This window comes from Syngnathus floridae, chromosome 9 (genome assembly GCF_059516105.1).
Source record: "Syngnathus floridae isolate MCC-2025c chromosome 9, RoL_Sflo_1.0, whole genome shotgun sequence".
In the NCBI taxonomy this organism is placed as follows: domain Eukaryota; kingdom Metazoa; phylum Chordata; class Actinopteri; order Syngnathiformes; family Syngnathidae; genus Syngnathus; species Syngnathus floridae.
The window spans coordinates 6,585,862-6,607,209 of NC_142421.1; the positions used below are offsets into that span (position 1 = coordinate 6,585,862).

The 21,348-nt window shown below is 44.3% G+C and overlaps 1 long non-coding RNA gene across 1 annotated transcript; it reads left to right on the plus strand.

Moving 5' to 3' along the window:
* The first annotated feature begins 2,823 nt into the window (after nt 1-2,823).
* LOC148393168 (uncharacterized) lies at nt 2,824-19,835 on the plus strand. The gene is made up of 4 exons (XR_015860364.1): nt 2,824-3,231; nt 17,966-18,036; nt 18,433-18,565; nt 18,659-19,835. It is a non-coding gene; the product is annotated as an uncharacterized LOC148393168 (long non-coding RNA).
* Nucleotides 19,836-21,348: the final 1,513 nt, after the last annotated feature.

Consider the following 21,348-nt stretch of genomic DNA (forward strand, 5'->3'; position numbering starts at 1 on the left):
TCATTTGGGAGCGACTTCACCATGACCCTGAACAGGATGAGCAGTAGAAAACAGATGGATGGATCTTTCGTCTCTTTATGAGACTATAATGGACATCCCTCAGCAGTGGACACAATCCACTGACAGCACTAAGTGTGACTATCAGGCACGGAGTAGGTTATATTCCTTCCCTGGGGGAGGGACCATGCGACAAGGCGAGATGTTGTGGTTTGTGACCGTCTGACTTATTCACTTTCTCCCTCCATCTCGCATTCAGTTGTGGCCTCCTCTCTGATTCTAAAATAGAGCTTCTTGGATTGAAGATGAGGGATGAGTAAGGGTCAATAGAAAGTAGGTAATGGGGAGAGGTGGGCCTCCTACACCCCTCTCCTCCTTTAAGGGCCATCGAAAAAATGTGTCGCACCGGCAGCTTGATGAATACCCTCTGCGCCGCATCGGAAGAGCTCTCCTCATGTCGTTAAGCTTCAGTAATGGTCCCCATGCCACGCGTTCTCGTAGAAGGGTTGCCTGGTGTTCACTCTCCTGACTAACAGGCATGCTGGTCCGCCTCAGTGCAGATCGACTGTGACGTTACTAAGGCTGTTGGTTTACTTCCTCGTTAGCGGAGGCGTTTGCTACCCGGAGCGGGAGGTTGCTTTTAGGCAGCAGGCATTACATTATGCAATTCATGTGGCAGCCACAATATTCGGTCATGTAAGTCATTAAACAATATGCAGTGCAGTTTGACACAAATGTAAAGAGAAATATTTTGCTCTTCTCAAGTAGTGAACACAAATATGCTGCTTCAATAAGCAATCTTAATGAATTCTGTAATAGAAATAAAATTGGATTATCACATTTATTATTATTTATTTGTTTTCCAACTATAGGGTACTCCTGGATTTTATGGTCAGACCAATGTTTCCATGTTTGTGTTTGCTTGTTTCTCAGAAACGACCCGGTCCCATCTAGGCGTAATCGGAGACCAAAGTGGTTAAGGTTTGTCTTTTAATGCAGGATGCTTGGTCTCCATGTGCTGAAGCAGTTTTGAAGGCTTCATTGCCTCGTTGGCTAGCCTGTCACCACATATTATGCAGAGTGGGCTTAGCGTGCCAGAGTCACCTGTGGCGATAAATCCATATTTTAAGTAGGACTCCAGAAATTTTCTTTTAAATGCAGCTTTCTTTTTCTTAGATTTCTTAGTTCTGTGTGTTATTGAAGTTAAAAAAACAAACAAAAATAAACGGATCAGTGTGTGTGGGAAGGGGGGGGGGGCGATTTGTTGAATTCGTTTGAACGAATCTTTTGAGTGAATTGATTCTAAAGATCAGTTCACTTAAAAGAACTGGAATGCACATCACTAGCGAATAGCACTATTGATTTAAATAAAGGGCTTTTAAAAAATGGCAAGACTGTGATTAATTTTTCCATAACTAGTTTTTCATTTCATTATGATTTCAATGTTTTTCTTAGTTATCTATTGTAATTATAAATCTTCTGTTCTATCATCCAAGTCAGAGGCCTGAACACGAATTCTACTCCTGATAGCTTCTAAACAGCTTCGAAAGTGATGGAAGCAGCATCTCATGTACTTATCCATCTCCACTTGAGTGTCTCCAAAAATACCTCATGAACATGTTCCGTGCAAGTTACGCCGTCTGATGCAGATGAGCACTTGTTTACCCCATCATTTCTTTCCATAATTCTCTGTTGGATCTCCTGCTCTGTATATATAAATTAAAAAAAAGAACATTTGATTTTCCGAGCGGCTGAGCTCCAGTTCGCATCTTTGAACCTGTGCAACGAGGGCCGCCTGTACTTGAGCCTCCAGGGGCGTGAGCGCATGTGTCGCAGCGTGCGTTCGTGTGACTGCTGCGCTTGAATCCACAGCACACACACACATGCTTAAATATAGATTCAGCCAAAAGGGTCCTCAATAGATCAGACTTCCCCTGACAGTTCTCTTAAACGTCCTTGGCAGCGCCCCTTCCCCTATTCACGCAGAGCTTTTCCACTCTGCCCAATGCGACGCTGCAATATTTCTCTTTCCGAAGGCTCCCATCACCACCGTGCCCGGTAATGCATGACACAATCTTGGTATTTCCCATAAGGTGTCACTTAGCCAAAGAGCCGACTCCTGCACACTCCACACCTAACGATGAACACATCAATTGTTTGCCTCTGCTGGAAAACTTCATTATTTGCATCCTAGTGTTACTCGAGTGTCAATTTTCTCCATTGCGACATCTCATCCTCCAGTTCGACTTCTTCACGCGACTTTGAAGCATTGCACCAATAAAACATTGTTTTGGCAGTCTCTGACAAATATAACACGCTCCCCACATTACTATCAATCATTTTTTTTAATTTAATGTATGAATATGTGATTTATCTGGCCCGTGCCGACATTGTAAATCTATTTTTGCGTGGAGAGGCGAGCTCAGAGCGCTGATGTTTCCTTATTGATTGGCTGGCTTAATGGTGTTTGGTTCTTTATAGCTGATCTCAGGAAATAAAGCAAATAAATAGCGGCGAATGAGTGCAGTTGTTGTGATACGGTGAAAGGGGGAGATGACAATGGAAAAAGAATGCTTTGGGGGAAAGAGTAGGAAATACAGAAATGCGTTTGATTGATGGAGGAACGCAGTACATCATGAGAATCAATTCCCTTTCATTTTCTTTTGCAGATCTGACTGTGAAATCGGGATGTGGCGTCACCTTATGTTTGCATCACTGGCTGTGCTATGGCAAGTGAAGCAGAAGCCACCTCCAGGTACCACTGTCGTGTTATTCGTGTTAACCTTTATTGACAACTTGCCACTGGTGTTGGCTCGTGAGTGAACGATGGGTTCAAAAGAACGAATCTTTTCAGTGAACGAGAGTGAACGAATCACTTCCTAAAGTGATTGGTTCTTTTTTCAGTTCATATGACTTCGACCAGTAGGTGTCGGTAATGCCCATTGAAGCTGGTACCACCTCGCCGTAAAACAAAACGAAGAAGAAAATGACTTAACTTCCCTTTCACGAACAAGTCGTGAATTGCATTTCCCGTCCACCAACGAAGGAATCTGTGAGTGAACGAATATGTGAGTGAGTGATTCGCATTTCCAATTCATTGCGAGAACGGATCAGTGAGGAAACCAATCCTGACTTTCCCGTTCGCGAACGAGTCAATGCGTCAACTGCCTTCCTTCCCGTGCGTCAATGGATCAGTCAGTGAAGGTGTTGCGTCTCTCTCCTGGCGTGAACTATGTAAGTCAGAATGTCGATTTGCCAAGGAAAGAAAGAACCACTCACTGAAACACCCCTTCTTTTATGCACGTTTTCTCCAAGCTAACGGCTAACGTTAGCTTTGTTGAACAGAGGCTGTGATTTACCGAAGTCAAATTCCTTGTTTGGCACGCTCAAACATGGCGAATAAAAAACTCTTGAATCTTGAATCTTATTGCATGAAGGGATGCGCCGTTATGCAAAAACGGGGAGATTATGCTTCTCTTTGGCTAATCTTGATTTTATAACACTTACAGTAGTTTTTAAATAACGTGTATGCATATATACAGAGATTATGCTTCTCTTTGGGTAATCTTGATTTTATAAATTGAAGTCCCAATGAACGTGAGCAGCAGCGGAGCCCCATTCAACCCCTTACACTGAGTGCCAAGCAGGGAAGAAATGGGTACCATTGTTATAGTCACTGGTATGACTCGGCCGGGGTTTGAACCCACAACCTCCCAATCTCAGGGCGGGCACTCTCCTCTTAGGCCACTGAGCTGGTAAACACTTGTATCCTAGTATAACACTTATAGTCGTTTTTAAATAACGTGTATGCATATACACGCCTAAATATTGTTATCCAATACATCTACTGCAATTTCACATTAGATTGCTTGTTTGAAATTTACTTTTAATATTATTTTTAATAAACATTTATGTTAAAACTTGTCTGGTGTTTTATTCCTTATTTCTTTATTCGCCAATTAAAACATAAAAATCAGATATTTGGTTAACTGCTTTATATGACAATATGTGTACCTCATGGACACTTCAATAGGTACACTACACGAGGTTAAAAAAAAGAATAAATAAATACAGGGTTAATTGAACAATAAAAGCACATTTATGTATATTCTCACACCTAGGATCAAACCAAGTTCTTACCGAGCAAGAGCCCCTGTTATCAACCAGTCGGGTATTTCGACCTGTCAGCTCACGGTCGTCCGCACTGTTTTGTACTAGTGATGTGCATTCCACTTAAGTGAACTGAATCTTTAGACTCGGTTCACTCAAAATAATTGTTCAAAAGAATCGTTCACCAAACCGTTCGCTACACTTATTTATTCATTCATTTATTCATTTATTTATTTTTTAACTCGTGTAGTGTACCAAAATATCCCATAATTAACTTGCTAAATAATTGTGAATAATTTAAAACTATTGTACTTGTTAATACCTACGCGCAAAATGGAAAAAAAAAAAGATATTCTAACCGCATTGACCTAATTTTCATATGGTCCTTGTTTACATTTCGCATTTGACACTGACAGCTGTCAAGTGCCACGTTAGGGCTCTTCTTGTGTAAGTTTTATTTGTTATGGTTTTTCTTTTGTAAGTTTAACTTTGGATACTTCGAAAGTGGCATTTTAAATAGTACTTTGCGAGGTATTTGTGTACACAATGTGTTGTGATGACATCTGCTGTGGAGTCTTCACTCATCTATTCGCTTGTGAGCTGCTCCATAAAACCATACATATTCCATCCAATATGTGGGAGGCTTCCATAGTGTAGTGGTTAATGCTCTGGGCTCTCACCACGGTGACCTGGGTTCGAATCTCGGTGGGACCTAAATTATTTTGTCATAGAAAATTTGCAACATAGTTGCTCCTGTGCTACCCCATATAACCATGCACCTCCTTAGAGCTAGGGTTAGGTTTAAAGCTAGGGTTAGTACTAGGCTTAGGGTTGGAACTAGGGTTAGGTTTAGAGCTAGTTGCTCGTGTGCTGCCCCATATAACCATACACCTCCTTAGAGCTAGGGTTAGGTTTAAAGCTAGGCTTAGGGTTAGAGCTATGGAAAGGTTTAGGGTTAGACCTAGGGTTAGGGTTGGAGCTAGGCTTAGGGTTGGAGCTAGGGTTAGGGTTAGCCTTTGGGTTAGGGTTTAGGGTTTAGGGTTAGAGCTAGTTGCTCGTGTGCTAACCCATATAACCATACACCTCCTTAGAGCTAGGGTTAGGTTTAGGGTTAGGGTTAGTACTAGGCTTAGGGTTGGAGCTAGGCTTAGGGTTGGAGCTAGGGTTAGGGTTAGCGTTTGGGTTAGGGTTTAGGGTTAGGGTTTAGGGTTAGAGCTAGTTGCTCGTATGCTGCCCCATATAACCATACACCTCCTTAGAGCTAGGGTTAGGTTTAGGGTTAGTACTAGGCTTAGGGTTGGAGCTAAGGTTAGGGTTAGCGTTTGGGTTAGGGTTTAGGGTTAGGGTTTAGGGTTAGAGCTAGTTGCTCGTGTGCTGCCCCATATAACCATACACCTCCTTAGAGCTAGGGTTAGGTTTAGGGTTAGGGTTTAGGGTTAGGGTTAGAGCTAGTTGCTCGTGTGCTGTCCCATATAACCATACACCTCCTTAGAGCTATGGGTTAGGTTTAAAGCTAGGCTTATGGTTAGAGCTATGGTAAGGTTTAGGGTTAGAGCTAGGGTTAGGGTTGGAGCTAGGCTTAGGGTTGGAGCTATGGTTAGGGTTAGCGTTTGGGTTAGGGTTTAGGGTTAGGCTTTAGGGTTAGGGCTAGTTGCTCGTGTGCTGCCCCATATAACCATACACCTCCTTAGAGCTAGGGTTAGGTTTAGGGTTAGGGTTAGTACTAGGCTTAGGGTTGGAGCTAGGCTTAGGGTTGGAGCTAGGGTTAGGGTTAGCGTTTGGGTTAGGGTTTAGGGTTAGGGTTTAGGGTTAGAGCTAGTTGCTCGTGTGCTGCCCCATATAACCATACACCTCCTTAGAGCTAGGGTTAGGTTTAGGGTTAGGGTTAGAGCTAGTTGCTCGTGTGCTGTCCCATATAACCATACACCTCCTTAGAGCTATGGGTTAGGTTTAAAGCTAGGCTTAGGGTTAGAGCTATGGTAAGGTTTAGGGTTAGGGTTAGTACTAGGCTTAGGGTTGGAGCTAGGCTTAGGGTTGGAGCTAGGGTTAGGGTTTAGGGTTAGGCTTTAGGGTTAGGACTAGTTGCTCGTGTGCTGCCCCACATAACCATACACCTCCTTAGAGCTAGGGTTAGGTTTAAAGCTAGGCTTAGGGTTAGAGCTATGGTAATGTTTAGGGTTAGACCTAGGGTTAGGGTTGGTACTAGGCTTAGGGTTGGAGCTAGGCTTAGGGTTGGAGCTAAGGTTAGCGTTTGGGTTAGGGTTTAGGGTTAGGGTTTAGGGTTAGAGCTAGTTGCTCGTGTGCTGCCCCATATAACCATACACCTCCTTAGAGCTAGGGTTAGGTTTAGGGTTAGTACTAGGTTTAGGGTTGGAGCTAGGCTTAGGGTTGGAGCTAGGGTTAGGGTTAGCGTTTGGGTTAGGGTTTAGGGTTAGGGTTTAGGGTTAGAGCTAGTTGCTCGTATGCTGCCTCATATAACCATACACCTCCTTAGAGCTAGGGTTAGGTTTAGGGTTAGGGTTAGTACTAGGCTTAGGGTTGGAGCTAGGCTTAGGGTTGGAGCTAAGGTTAGGGTTAGCGTTTGGGTTAGGGTTTAGGGTTAGGGTTTAGGGTTAGAGCTAGTTGCTCGTGTGCTGCCCCATATAACCATACAGGTTAGGGTTTAGGGTTAGGGTTAGAGCTATGGTAAGGTTTAGGGTTAGACCTAGGCTTAGGGTTGGAGCTAGGCTTAGGGTTGGAGCTAGGGTTAGAGTTAGCGTTTGGGTTAGGGTTTAGGGTTAGGGTTAGGGTTTAGGGTTAGAGCTAGTTGCTCGTGTGCTGCCCCATATAACCATACACCTCCTTAGAGCTAGGGTTAGGTTTAGGGTTAGGGTTTAGGGTTAGGCCTAGGGTTAGGGTTAGTATAAGGCTTAGGGTTGGAGCTAGGCTTAGGGTTGGAGCTAGGGTTAGGGTTAGCGTTTGGGTTAGGGTTTAGGGTTAGGGTTAGGGTTTAGGGTTAGAGCTAGTTGCTCGTGTGCTGCCCCATATAACCATACACCTCCTTAGAGCTAGGGTTAGGTTTAGGGTTAGGGTTTAGGGTTAGGCCTAGGGTTAGGGTTAGTATAAGGCTTAGGGTTGGAGCTAGGCTTAGGGTTGGAGCTAGGGTTAGGGTTAGCGTTTGGGTTAGGGTTTAGGGTTAGGGTTTAGGGTTAGAGCTAGTTGCTCATGTGCTAACCCATATAACCATACACCTCCTTAGAGCTAGGGTTAGGTTTAGGGTTAGTACTAGGCTTAGGGTTGGAGCTAGGCTTAGGGTTGGAGCTAGGGTTAGGGTTAGCCTTTGGGTTAGGGTTTAGGGTTAGGGTTAGGGTTTAGGGTTAGAGCTAGTTGCTCGTGTGCTAACCCATATAACCATACACCTCCTTAGAGCTAGGGTTAGGGTTAGTACTAGGTTTAGGGTTGGAGCTAGGCTTAGGGTTGGAGCTAGGGTTAGGGTTAGCGTTTGGGTTAGGGTTTAGGGTTAGGGTTTAGGGTTAGAGCTAGTTGCTCGTATGCTGCCTCATATAACCATACACCTCCTTAGAGCTAGGGTTAGGTTTAGGGTTAGGGTTAGTACTAGGCTTAGGGTTGGAGCTAGGCTTAGGGTTGGAGCTAAGGTTAGGGTTAGCGTTTGGGTTAGGGTTTAGGGTTAGGGTTTAGGGTTTGAGCTAGTTGCTCGTGTGCTGCCCCATATAACCATACACCTCCTTAGAGCTAGGGTTAGGTTTAGGGTTAGGGTTTAGGGTTAGGGTTAGAGCTATGGTAAGGTTTAGGGTTAGACCTAGGCTTAGGGTTGGAGCTAGGCTTAGGGTTGGAGCTAGGGTTAGAGTTAGCGTTTGGGTTAGGGTTTAGGGTTAGGGTTAGGGTTTAGGGTTAGAGCTAGTTGCTCGTGCTCTGCCCCATATAACCATACACCTCCTCAGAGCTAGGGTTAGGTTTAGGGTTAGGGTTTAGGGTTAGGCCTAGGGTTAGGGTTAGTATAAGGCTTAGGGTTGGAGCTAGGCTTAGGGTTGGAGCTAGGGTTAGGGTTAGCGTTTGGGTTAGGGTTTAGGGTTAGGGTTTAGGGTTAGAGCTAGTTGCTCGTGTGCTAACCCAAATAACCATACACCTCCTTAGAGCTAGGGTTAGGTTTAGGGTTAGTACTAGGCTTAGGGTTGGAGCTAGGCTTAGGGTTGGAGCTAGGGTTAGGGTTAGCTTTTGGGTTAGGGTTTAGGGTTAGGGTTAGGGTTTAGGGTTAGAGCTAGTTGCTCGTGTGCTAACCCATATAACCATACACCTCCTTAGAGCTAGGGTTAGGGTTAGTACTAGGTTTAGGGTTGGAGCTAGGCTTAGGGTTGGAGCTAGGGTTAGGGTTAGCGTTTGGGTTAGGGTTTAGGGTTAGGGTTTAGGGTTAGAGCTAGTTGCTCGTATGCTGCCTCATATAACCATACACCTCCTTAGAGCTAGGGTTAGGTTTAGGGTTAGGGTTAGTACTAGGCTTAGGGTTGGAGCTAGGCTTAGGGTTGGAGCTAGGGTTAGGGTTAGCCTTTGGGTTAGGGTTTAGGGTTAGGGTTAGGGTTTAGGGTTAGAGCTAGTTGCTCGTGTGCTGCCCCATATAACCATACACCTCCTCAGTGCTAGGGTTAGGTTTAGGGTTAGGGTTTTGGGTTAGGCCTAGGGTTAGGGTTAGTATAAGGCTTAGGGTTGGAGCTAGGCTTAGGGTTGGAGCTAGGGTTAGGGTTAGCGTTTGGGTTAGGGTTTAGGGTTAGGGTTAGGGTTTAGGGTTAGAGCTAGTTGCTCGTGTGCTAACCCATATAACCATACACCTCCTTAGAGCTAGGGTTAGGTTTAGGGTTAGTACTAGGCTTAGGGTTGGAGCTAGGCTTAGGGTTGGAGCTAGGGTTAGGGTTAGCTTTTGGGTTAGGGTTTAGGGTTAGGGTTTAGGGTTAGAGCTAGTTGCTCGTGTGCTAACCCATATAACCATACACCTCCTTAGAGCTAGGGTTAGGGTTAGGGTTAGTACTAGGTTTAGGGTTGGAGCTAGGCTTAGGGTTGGAGCTAGGGTTAGGGTTAGCGTTTGGGTTAGGGTTTAGGGTTAGGGTTAGGGTTTAGGGTTAGAGCTAGTTGCTCGTGTGCTAACCCATATAACCATACACCTCCTTAGAGCTAGGGTTAGGTTTAGGGTTAGTACTAGGCTTAGGGTTGGAGCTAGGCTTAGGGTTGGAGCTAGGGTTAGGGTTAGCTTTTGGGTTAGGGTTTAGGGTTAGGGTTAGGGTTTAGGGTTAGAGCTAGTTGCTCGTGTGCTAACCCATATAACCATACACCTCCTTAGAGCTAGGGTTAGGGTTAGGGTTAGTACTAGGCTTAGGGTTGGAGCTAGGCTTAGGGTTGGAGCTAGGGTTAGGGTTAGCTTTTGGGTTAGGGTTTAGGGTTAGGGTTTAGGGTTAGAGCTAGTTGCTCGTGTGCTAACCCATATAACCATACACCTCCTTAGAGCTAGGGTTAGGGTTAGGGTTAGTACTAGGTTTAGGGTTGGAGCTAGGCTTAGGGTTGGAGCTAGGGTTAGGGTTAGCGTTTGGGTTAGGGTTTAGGGTTAGGGTTTAGGGTTAGAGCTAGTTGCTCGTATGCTGCCTCATATAACCATACACCTCCTTAGAGCTAGGGTTAGGTTTAGGGTTAGGGTTAGTACTAGGCTTAGGGTTGGAGCTAGGCTTAGGGTTGGAGCTAGGGTTAGGGTTAGCCTTTGGGTTAGGGTTTAGGGTTAGGGTTAGGGTTTAGGGTTAGAGCTAGTTGCTCGTGTGCTGCCCCATATAACCATACACCTCCTTAGAGCTAGGGTTAGGTTTAGGGTTTAGGGTTAGGGTTAGATCTAGTAACTCGTGTGCTGCCCCATACAACCATACACCTCCTTAGAGCTAGGGTTAGGTTTAAAGCTAGGGTTAGGGTTAGGGTTAGGGTCCAACCCTAAGCCTAGCTCGAACCCTAAGCCTAGTACTAACCCTAACCCTAGCTCTAACCCTCAACCTTACCATAGCTCTAACACTAACCCTAGCTTTAAACCTAACCCTAGCTCTAAGGAGGTGTATGGTTATATAGGTTAGCACACGAGTTACTAGCGCTAACCCTAACCCTAAACCCTAACCCTAAACCTAACCCTAGCTCTAAGGAGGTGTTTGGTTATATGGGGCAGCACACGAGCAACTAGCTCTAACCCTAAACCCTAACCCTAAACCCTAACCCAAACGCTAACCCTAACCCTAGCTCCAACCCTAAGCCTAGCTCCAACCCTAAGCCTTATACTAACCCTAACCCTAGGCCTAACCCTAAACCCTAACCCTAAACCTAACCCTAGCTCTGAGGAGGTGTATGGTTATATGGGGCAGCACACGAGCAACTAGCTCTAACCCTAAACCCTAACCCTAACCCTAAACCCTAACCCAAACGCTAACTCTAACCCTAGCTCCAACCCTAAGCCTAGCTCCAACCCTAAGCTTAGGTCTAACCCTAAACCTTACCATAGCTCTAACCCTAACCCTAAACCCTAACCCTAAACCTAACCCTAGCTCTAAGTTGGTGAGGTGTATGGTTATATGGGGCAGCACACGAGCAACTAGCTCAAACCCTAAACCCTAACCCTAAACCCTAACCCAAACGCTAACCCTAACCTTAGCTCCAACCCTAAGCCTAGCTCCAACCCTAAGCCTAGTACTAACCCTAACCCTAAACCTAACCCTAGCTCTAAGGAGGTGTATGGTTATATGAGGCAGCATACGAGCAACTAGCTCTAACCCTAAACCCTAACCCTAAACCCTAACCCAAACGCTAACCCTAACCCTAGCTCCAACCCTAAGCCTAGCTCCAACCCTAAACCTAGTACTAACCCTAACCCTAGCTCTAAGGAGGTATATGGTTATATGGGTTAGCACACGAGCAACTAGCTCTAACCCTAAACCCTAACCCTAACCCTAAACCCTAACCCAAAGGCTAACCCTAACCCTATCCCTAGCTCCAACCCTAAGCCTAGCTCCAACCCTAAGCCTAGTACTAACCCTAAACCTAACCCTAGCTCTAAGGAGGTGTATGGTTATATGGGTTAGCACACGAGCAACTAGCTCTAACCCTAAACCCAAACCCTAACCCTAAACCCTAACCCAAACGCTAACCCTAACCCTAGCTCCAACCCTAAGCCTAGCTCCAACCCTAAGCCTTATACTAACCCTAACCCTAGGCCTAACCCTAAACCCTAACCCTAAACCTAACCCTAGCTCTAAGGAGGTGTATGGTTATATGGGGCAGCACACGAGCAACTAGCTCTAACCCTAAACCCTAACCCTAACCCTAAACCCTAACCCAAAGGCTAACCCTAACCCTAGCTCCAACCCTAAGCCTAGCTCCAACCCTAAGCCTAGTACTAACCCTAACCCTAAACCTAACCCTAGCTCTAAGGAGGTGTATGGTTATATGATGCAGCATACGAGCAACTAGCTCTAACCCTAAACCCTAACCCTAAACCCTAACCCAAACGCTAACCCTAACCCAAGCTCCAACCCTAAGCCTAGCTCCAACCCTAAACCTAGTACTAACCCTAACCCTAACCCTAGCTCTAAGGAGGTGTATGGTTATATGGGTTAGCACACGAGCAACTAGCTCTAACCCTAAACCCTAACCCTAAACCCTAACCCAAAAGCTAACCCTAACCCTAGCTCCAACCCTAAGCCTAGCTCCAACCCTAAGCCTAGTACTAACCCTAAACCTAACCCTAGCTCTAAGGAGGTGTATGGTTATATGGGTTAGCACACGAGCAACTAGCTCTAACCCTAAACCCTAACCCTAACCCTAAACCCTAACCCAAACGCTAACCCTAACCCTAGCTCCAACCCTAAGCCTAGCTCCAACCCTAAGCCTTATACTAACCCTAACCCTAGGCCTAACCCTTAACCCTAAACCTAACCCTAGCTCTAAGGAGGTGTATGGTTATATGGGGCAGCACACGAGCAACTAGCTCTAACCCTAAACCCTAACCCTAAACCCTAACCCAAAGGCTAACCCTAACCCTAGCTCCAACCCTAAGCCTAGCTCCAACCCTAAGCCTAGTACTAACCCTAACCCTAAACCTAACCCTAGCTCTAAGGAGGTGTATGGTTATATGAGGCAGCATACGAGCAACTAGCTCTAACCCTAAACCCTAACCCTAAACCCTAACCCAAACGCTAACCCTAACCCTAGCTCCAACCCTAAGCCTAGCTCCAACCCTAAACCTAGTACCAACCCTAACCCTAGCTCTAAGGAGGTGTATGGTTATATGGGTTAGCACACGAGCAACTAGCTCTAACCCTAAACCCTAACCCTAAACCCTAACCCAAAAGCTAACCCTAACCCTAGCTCCAACCCTAAGCCTAGCTTTAACCCTAAGCCTAGTACTAACCCTAAACCTAACCCTAGCTCTAAGGAGGTGTATGGTTATTTGGGTTAGCACACGAGCAACTAGCTCTAACCCTAAACCCTAACCCTAACCCTAAACCCTAACCCAAACGCTAACCCTAGCTCCAACCCTAAGCCTAGCTCCAACCCTAAGCCTTATACTAACCCTAACCCTAGGCCTAACCCTAAACCCTAACCCTAAACCTAACCCTAGCTCTGAGGAGGTGTATGGTTATATGGGGCAGCACACGAGCAACTAGCTCTAACCCTAAACCCTAACCCTAAACCCTAACCCAAACGCTAACTCTAACCCTAGCTCCAACCCTAAGCCTAGCTCCAACCCTAAGCCTAGGTCTAACCCTAAACCTTACCATAGCTCTAACCCTAAACCCTAACCCTAAACCCTAACCCAAACGCTAACCCTAACCTTAGCTCCAACCCTAAGCCTAGCTCCAACCCTAAGCCTAGTACTAACCCTAACCCTAAACCTAACCCTAGCTCTAAGGAGGTGTATGGTTATATGAGGCAGCATACGAGCAACTAGCTCTAACCCTAAACCCTAACCCTAAACCCTAACCCAAACGCTAACCCTAACCCTAGCTCCAACCCTAAGCCTAGCTCCAACCCTAAACCTAGTACTAACCCTAACCCTAGCTCTAAGGAGGTGTATGGTTATATGGGTTAGCACACGAGCAACTAGCTCTAACCCTAAACCCTAACCCTAACCCTAAACCCTAACCCAAAGGCTAACCCTAACCCTAGCTCCAACCCTAAGCCTAGCTCCAACCCTAAGCCTAGTACTAACCCTAAACCTAACCCTAGCTCTAAGGAGGTGTATGGTTATATGAGGCAGCATACGAGCAACTAGCTCTAACCCTAAACCCTAACCCTAAACCCTAACCCAAACGCTAACCCTAACCCTAGCTCCAACCCTAAGCCTAGCTCCAACCCTAAACGTAGTACTAACCCTAAACCTAACCCTAGCTCTAAGGAGGTGTATGGTTATATGGGTTAGCACACGAGCAACTAGCTCTAACCCTAAACCCTAACCCTAACCCTAAACCCTAACCCAAAGGCTAACCCTAACCCTAGCTCCAACCCTAAGCCTAGCTCCAACCCTAAGCCTAGTACTAACCCTAAACCTAACCCTAGCTCTAAGGAGGTGTATGGTTATATGGGGCAGCACACGAGCAACTAGCTCTAACCCTAAACCCTAACCCTAAACCCTAACCCAAACGCTAACCCTAACCCTAGCTCCAACCCTAAGCCTAGCTCCAACCCTAAGCCTAGTACCAACCCTAACCCTAGGTCTAACCCTAAACATTACCATAGCTCTAACCCTAAGCCTAGCTTTAAACCTAACCCTAGCTCTAAGGAGGTGTATGGTTATATGGGGCAGCACACGAGCAACTAGCCCTAACCCTAAAGCCTAACCCTAAACCCTAACCCTAGCTCCAACCCTAAGCCTAGCTCCAACCCTAAGCCTAGTACTAACCCTAACCCTAGCTCTAACCCTAAACCTTACCATAGCTCTAACCCTAAGCCTAGCTTTAAACCTAACCCATAGCTCTAAGGAGGTGTATGGTTATATGGGACAGCACACGAGCAACTAGCTCTAACCCTAACCCTAAACCCTAACCCTAAACCTAACCCTAGCTCTAAGGAGGTGTATGGTTATATGGGGCAGCACACGAGCAACTAGCTCTAACCCTAAACCCTAACCCTAAACCCTAACCCAAACGCTAACCCTAACCCTAGCTCCAACCCTAAGCCTAGTACTAACCCTAACCCTAAACCTAACCCTAGCTCTAAGGAGGTGTATGGTTATATGGGGCAGCACACGAGCAACTAGCTCTAACCCTAAACCCTAACCCAAACGCTAACCCTAACCCTAACCCTAGCTCCAACCCTAAGCCTAGCTCCAACCCTAAGCCTAGTACTAACCCTAAACCTAACCCTAGCTCTAAGGAGGTGTATGGTTATATGGGGCAGCACACGAGCAACTAGCTCTAACCCTAAACCCTAACCCTAAACCCTAACCCAAACGCTAACCCTAACCCTAGCTCCAACCCTAAGCCTAGTACTAACCCTAACCCTAAACCTAACCCTAGCTCTAAGGAGGTGTATGGTTATATGGGGCAGCACACGAGCAACTAGCTCTAACCCTAAACCCTAACCCAAACGCTAACCCTAACCCTAACCCTAGCTCCAACCCTAAGCCTAGCTCCAACCCTAAGCCTAGTACTAACCCTAAACCTAACCCTAGCTCTAAGGAGGTGTATGGTTATATGGGGTAGCACAGGAGTAACTATGTTGCAAATTTTCTATGACAAAATAATTCATGTCCCACCGAGATTCGAACCCAGGTCGCCGCGGTGAGAGGTCAGAGCACTAACCACTACACTATGGAAGCCTCCCACATTTCCATGGAATATGTGTGGTTTTATGGAGCAGCTCACAAGCGGATAGATTGAAGACTCCACAGCAGATGCCATCACAACACATTGTGTACACGAACACCTCGCAAAGTACAATTTAAAATGACACTTTCGAAGTATCCAAAGTTAAACTTACGAAAGAAAACCATAACAAATAAAACTTACACAAGAAGAGCCCTAACGTGGCACTTGACAGCTGTCAGTGTCAAATGCAAAATGTAAACAAGGACCATGTGAAAATTAGGTCAATGCGGTTAGAATATCTTATTTTTTTTCCATTTTGCGCGTAGGTATTATCAAGTACAATAGTTTTAAATTATTCACAATTATTTAGCAAGTTAATTATGGAATATTTTGGTACACTACACGAGTTAAAAAATAAATAGATGAATAAATGAATAAATAAATGTAGCGAACGGTGTGATGAACGATTCTTTTGAACAATTTTTTTGAGTGAACCGATTCTAAAGATTCATTTCACTTAACTGGAACGCACATCACTAGTACAAAACAGTGCAGACGACAGTGAGCTGCCAGGTCGAAACACCCGATGGTTGCTCGGTAAGAGCTTGGTTCGATCCCAGGTGTGAGAATATACATAAATGTGTTTTTATTGTGCAATTAACCCTTTATTTATTTATTCTTTTTTTTTTTAACCTCGTGTAGTGTACCTATTGAAGTGTCCATTAGGCACACGTACTGTATAGTTGTATTGTTTGATGTATATGTTGTTCCCACAGGATTTTGTAATACAGAGAAAAATGTGTGCGTTGGCGTTGTCGACATTACCTTGTTCACTTGATTGTTTTTTGTCGTGTGTATTGCTTAGTTGTGTGTGTTATTGAAGTTAAAAAAAATACAAAAAAAAAAGGATCAATTCAGATTCATTTGAACGAATCTTTTGAGTGAACTGATTCTAAAGATTCAGTTCACTTAAAAGAACTGGAATGCACATCACTACTTGCCACAAGCGAAAGTGCACGTCCAAGTTTTGTCAGCTAATGCTGAGTGACGGGCCTTCATTTGCTTTCAGACTATTTTGATAATTCACAGAGGATTTGTCGAATGGATTTGATGACATGACCTTTGGAGAATGGTTGGATGGATGAAATGTGTCAACTTAGAGGAAACGAAGCACTTTAAGTGCAGTGCTTTGCAATTCAACAAATGAACCCATTTTTATTTATTTTTTAATCTGGACTGCATTTCTTAAATGTTCAGTGATTTACTTTGTCTTTATTTTGTTATGTGTTCTCAAAGTTGTGGAAAAACAATAGAAGAGGAATCTAAATTCATTCTGACTTCTGTCCTCGCTGCTATAATACAGCTAACTTATCAAAATAAAACAATAAACCTGAATCTTTAGTCTTGATAATGAGAGACACTTCCCAGGCACAAAAGACATTTCAGTTAGATAAAAATGTTAAGCATTACTTTAAAATGTCTGTCGAGTTAATGAAAGTTGGGAGCAACATGTAGACTCTTGAACAGATTATTTATATTCCTGTATCCTTCCTGTATTTTTCCACATTTGTATGTGGAAAAAAGACATTTATCGATTGTTTATCTTAACTTGCAGTTGAGAACTTCACATCAGGTCAGCCTGTTTTATTTTATTATTTTTTTATGAGTCCTCTCTTAGAGGAGGAGAGGAGGGTATCAATCCAGCGCATTAGAACTCGGGTCTTTTTAGTGACAGTCGCCGCCTCCCGGCTGATGTAAAGCAAACTTGTACTTTTGGGAGATGAAGAAGCCTGTCAAGCCACCTCAGGCCCGTCACCCTCCCTTTGAGATTCTCCACCTCTAATAGCAAAATCGATTCAAAAATGAGGGACGGGGGAGGCAAGGCAGGAAATAAAGCGTTTGTCCATCTCCGGTGAAAGGATACTGAAAGGGCAGACTTGTTTGGAAAACAACATTTGAAGACATCACTCCTCTTTTTTTTTTCCTTTTTTTATTCTTAACTTGATCCCCAGAAACTTTATTAGGGAAACCTGTATGCTGGAACCACATTCTCTCATGAAACTAAATAAAGCAACTAATTTATTAGCATTTTATTATAATGCAATTCATCATCTGCTAAATTGGTCTGAGTCGATGGGTGTTAGGTTCTGCTGCGAACTCGCAATATGTTAGATAATAGGTCCAAATCTTCTCCATTAAGGCTTTTGTCGAGTTAAAAGTGAACCGCAGCTTGTTTGAAATGTCATCTCACAGCCGGCTAGTCAACCCCTAAATAGTGCAGCCTCCATCCTTCCTCGTTGCATTCTTGTTGTTCTCTGCTCAGGTAATCAGCCGTTCCCCCAGCAAGGTAATTTCTGCTCAGGCGCGCATGTGGCCGACACTGCGGAAATTCATTTTTTGCTTTAATTTCAGGCCCATTGATCGAGAAGCGCTGTACGGGCGCATGACATCCATAATCACAACATTGGTGTGACAGCGCGTATAAATAATGTGGAAGGATGTAAGAATAATAAAAAAAAGGGGAGGGGGAGGAGGGGAGTTAGGAAGCGCTCGGCTCCATCTCTTACTGCATTCTATATTAATTACTCCCAACCCCTCCCCTTGCAGGCTGTATGATATTTTTCTTCTCAAACTTATCTGAAATCTGTTTGTTTAAGCATCCATTAAAGCATTCATTGTGTCTACACTAATTACCCAGGCTAGTGTATATCGCTAATGTTGATGATTAGTGAAGTGGAGCTAAGTTATAATACAGGCCGTAGTGGGCCACTGCTTGAATGTAAACTTTTGCTTATAAAAGAACTTGTAAGGCAACAGTGGATGGATAATGAAAAGCAAATGTCATCAATTGTCCTGAACGCACAGTTGGCGTTTTTGTTCTTTTGTTTTTTTTCTTAGTGTAGTTAGAAACAGGCGCTTGCGCCGTTGTGGGCGTGAACAGCTCATAGAAGCGGCTCCTCCTGTTCCCTTTAAATTCAGCGCGGGAGAAACGTGCTGTAATGGCGAGAAAATAAAGTGACTTGCTTGTGTCTGTGTAGGAGAGCGACGTTAGGAACGACAATCTTCACTGAATATGGTGACCCAGATTCAACTCTCTGTATCACTAAAGGTATGTGCTTACTATGACGCCTTAAATGCAGAGTTCAATTTCTGTTTACTCACGCTCATGTTAGCACAAGCACCTTTCGTGTGGGCCAAACATTAGCACAAGCTTCGTTTCATCTCAAGTCCTTTGCTTTAACAACACCAAGCAAAGAACAGGAACTTCACTCCAAAGTAGATGTGACAAAGTGCAGTGCAACATGTGACCTTTTTTGCTGCGTGTTAAATAATAAAGGAGGTGCACTAGTGCATAAAGCACGAGAACTTGTTTGGAATGTGGTAGCCTACTTGAGAGGAGTAAAGGATTCTCAAAATGCATCTTGACCATATTAAGATAACGGGCGGAGCAACGTTGGCTGTTATTTGTATGCGGGTCAACAGCTATTCTGCTGCGTCGTTACAGAAAGCTCGTGACCCTCTCGTGGACATGTTGAGCCAAGCAGCCTCTGCTTATCTGCATGTCCTTGGAGTACAAGCCCATTGATATGCTATCTTCTTGCCAAGATGCTTCCAATTATGTGAACCGCTGGAGTGAGGTGGAGCGTGCTTTTTTTTTCGTACAATAGAGAATGCTCTATCGGTTCATGTGATCTCTCTCTCTTTTTCTCTTTCTTTTTTTTTTTTATTAGCCCCTTCAGCAGGAATGGCCGGTAGATCCAGAGCGGACTTCCCACTTTTCCCCACAGTGTCGTGACGGATCAATTTAGCACAAGGCTCATCACCGGGACCTGAGTTCTGCTGCCGATTAAAGCCAGCACCTCAATACATCACATGAGGGGAAATCTGCTGTGACATGACTTCCTGTGTTATAAATCCTTCCGTAGATGTGTGCTGTCTCTTCTTGGGGAGATGAGCACTCAGAGAGGACTCTGACTGACAGCAACGGGGAAGTGTCAAGATTGACTTAGAAGCAGAAGAATTGAAGAAGCTGTGGATGTGCTTCCATTTTTGATCACCAATGTGCAGCCAGACTATGCAATTAATTAAATCAATGTATCCCCATTTAAAGGCAACACCTTAATCCAGCTCCACCACATGCTGCCATATAAATGCCGTCCCATTTATCTAGTTCTCCTCTTGTCCAGAAGAGGGCAGCACGTCTTAATGCAAGCAACCCAAAGTCTTCAGTCATCTGAAAGTCTCCTGTCTTGAGTTCTTGAAAATCGCAGACAGGCCATTATCGTGGAAGTTTTCTCAACAACAAAAAAATCACCCATGCATGCTCTCAGCCCTCTAATTGAATCATGCCCCTTTTCACTTTTTCTAAAAAGAAAATTATTTGGGCTGAAATGACACCCTGCAAACACATTGTGATGAATGAAAGATGATACAATTTACTGCACACTTGTCTCACATCCTCCCATCATCCTTATCGTCCATCACTTCTCAGTATTCAACTTCTTAGTTCCATTTCCTTCTCTGCTCACTTTTTTTTTGTCCCCCTCTTTCCCCACCACTTTGCTTCTGCTCCACCCTGTAATCACGCCGGTTCATGGCTCCCATTCAGCCCGGTATATATATAGCAGTAATTGTCGGGGTGCACTATGGAGACTGGGCAACGCATGTGGATGCTCTCACAAAGCTGTTTGTAGCAAAACCTGTTGATGGGATTTGGGGGTACCACAGGCACACTCAGGTATTTTCTCTTAGAGCCGAAAAATGCTCACGAATGTAAATTAACAATATGCCTCCCTTTGTATTCTTCACTCAGCGTGATGTGACATGCAGAATAAATGTGCCTCCTAATGAGGTTTTGGGGTAAGAGCTTTATGCAAATACACGAGTCACTACATATTAACGGTTGGAGAGGGGATTGAGCCTCATTCCTTTTCAGCCGGCTGGCTTCTGATCCGTGAAGCAGACCCGCGTAGCGTGCAAATAGAAAACAAGCAAAAAAACAGGCGAACGGGCCGCGCATTCTCATCAGCGCTTCATCAGCCTGAACGGGATTGAAGTGAACGTGAGCAGCTGAAATGATGGTTGCCAGTTGGCTTTCAAGTGAAAACAGCAATCTGTTTAATCACAAACATAGGCCTCCCTGCCCCCTCACCTCGAAATGCTTGTGTGGCGTACCAAGCATGGAACACTGCCTCCAAAAGAGATGACGGCAAAAACGTGCTACGCAGCCCAGTTGTTTGTATGACAGGGTGGGGGTTCCTGGGAGCTTGTATGGACAGGTCTGTCATTCACAACGTGTACACAGTCCCTCCATTGTGAAGCTGAGTGTGGTCCCCAACGGGCAAGTCGGGGTGGGGTTGGCCGAGAGGGCCTCCCGAATAAAAACATTTGCTGCAAACAGGAACTGGGATTAAAAGGGTTCATCGAAGCTGTTTATGGGTGCCGGTTTCCAATTTCTAGACAATTTTTATGGACTCTTAAATGAACAATGAAATGAAATGTTTTGGGATGCCGGTGGTAGTAACTCAGAATTAGTGTGATATATTACAATTTAGTAATTATAATGTCATCTAATTACTTTGAGACAAACAACCAGTAACACCCACAAGCACACCACCACAATAAATCCCACAACGCCAGCACATAAATCAGGCCAGTGTAGCCCATCACCGACTTACTAGAACACATTGTTTATTAAATATAAATTATATTAGATGAGAAATAAGTGGGATTGAAAATCTGTTTAGGATGTATTCCAACCAGCATCTCCCATATCCACGTCATCTGCATTTATCATTGTGTCACCGATGCCTTACATAAAAAGGCGTTGCCATCACGAATGCAGGATAAATCATTAAAATAATTTATTTGATATGAAATTACTTAAATTTCTATATATTATTCATTTATATTTATATTTAAATTATATTTATAGTAAGGCTTTTTTGGTTAAAATAAATGACCATTTATAGTTTTTTTTTTGTAAAAAAGAAAAGTTTTAAAAAAATGACCAGGGTTTTTTTGACTTAAAAAAAAAATTACATTGTTTGGTTGATCACTCTGTGCATTTGAGTTTGAAGTCCATGACTTATAGAACTTTATTGCCAAGTTCTAGTTGTGTTTGGAGATAAGTTTAGCTCGTTCTAAGGTGAGCAAATGTAGCTAAGCAGCTGCTTCGCTTTCATCCTGTTTACCAAACAGCTGTTTCATCCCGGTTTGGTGAGGGACCACTTCACAGACGTTCTGTTTTATTTCTGGGTGGACTTCTCAACCGAGAGCAAATCAAACATTTTGTTATGACATTTCCTTCCCAGACGAACACTTTCGACCTGGTTTGATATGCTGCAATTTTGTCATCACTTCCAGGACACTCTGAGTGTTTGTATTACTCAAATAGTTTGGCTTGTCTCGGAAGGGAAAG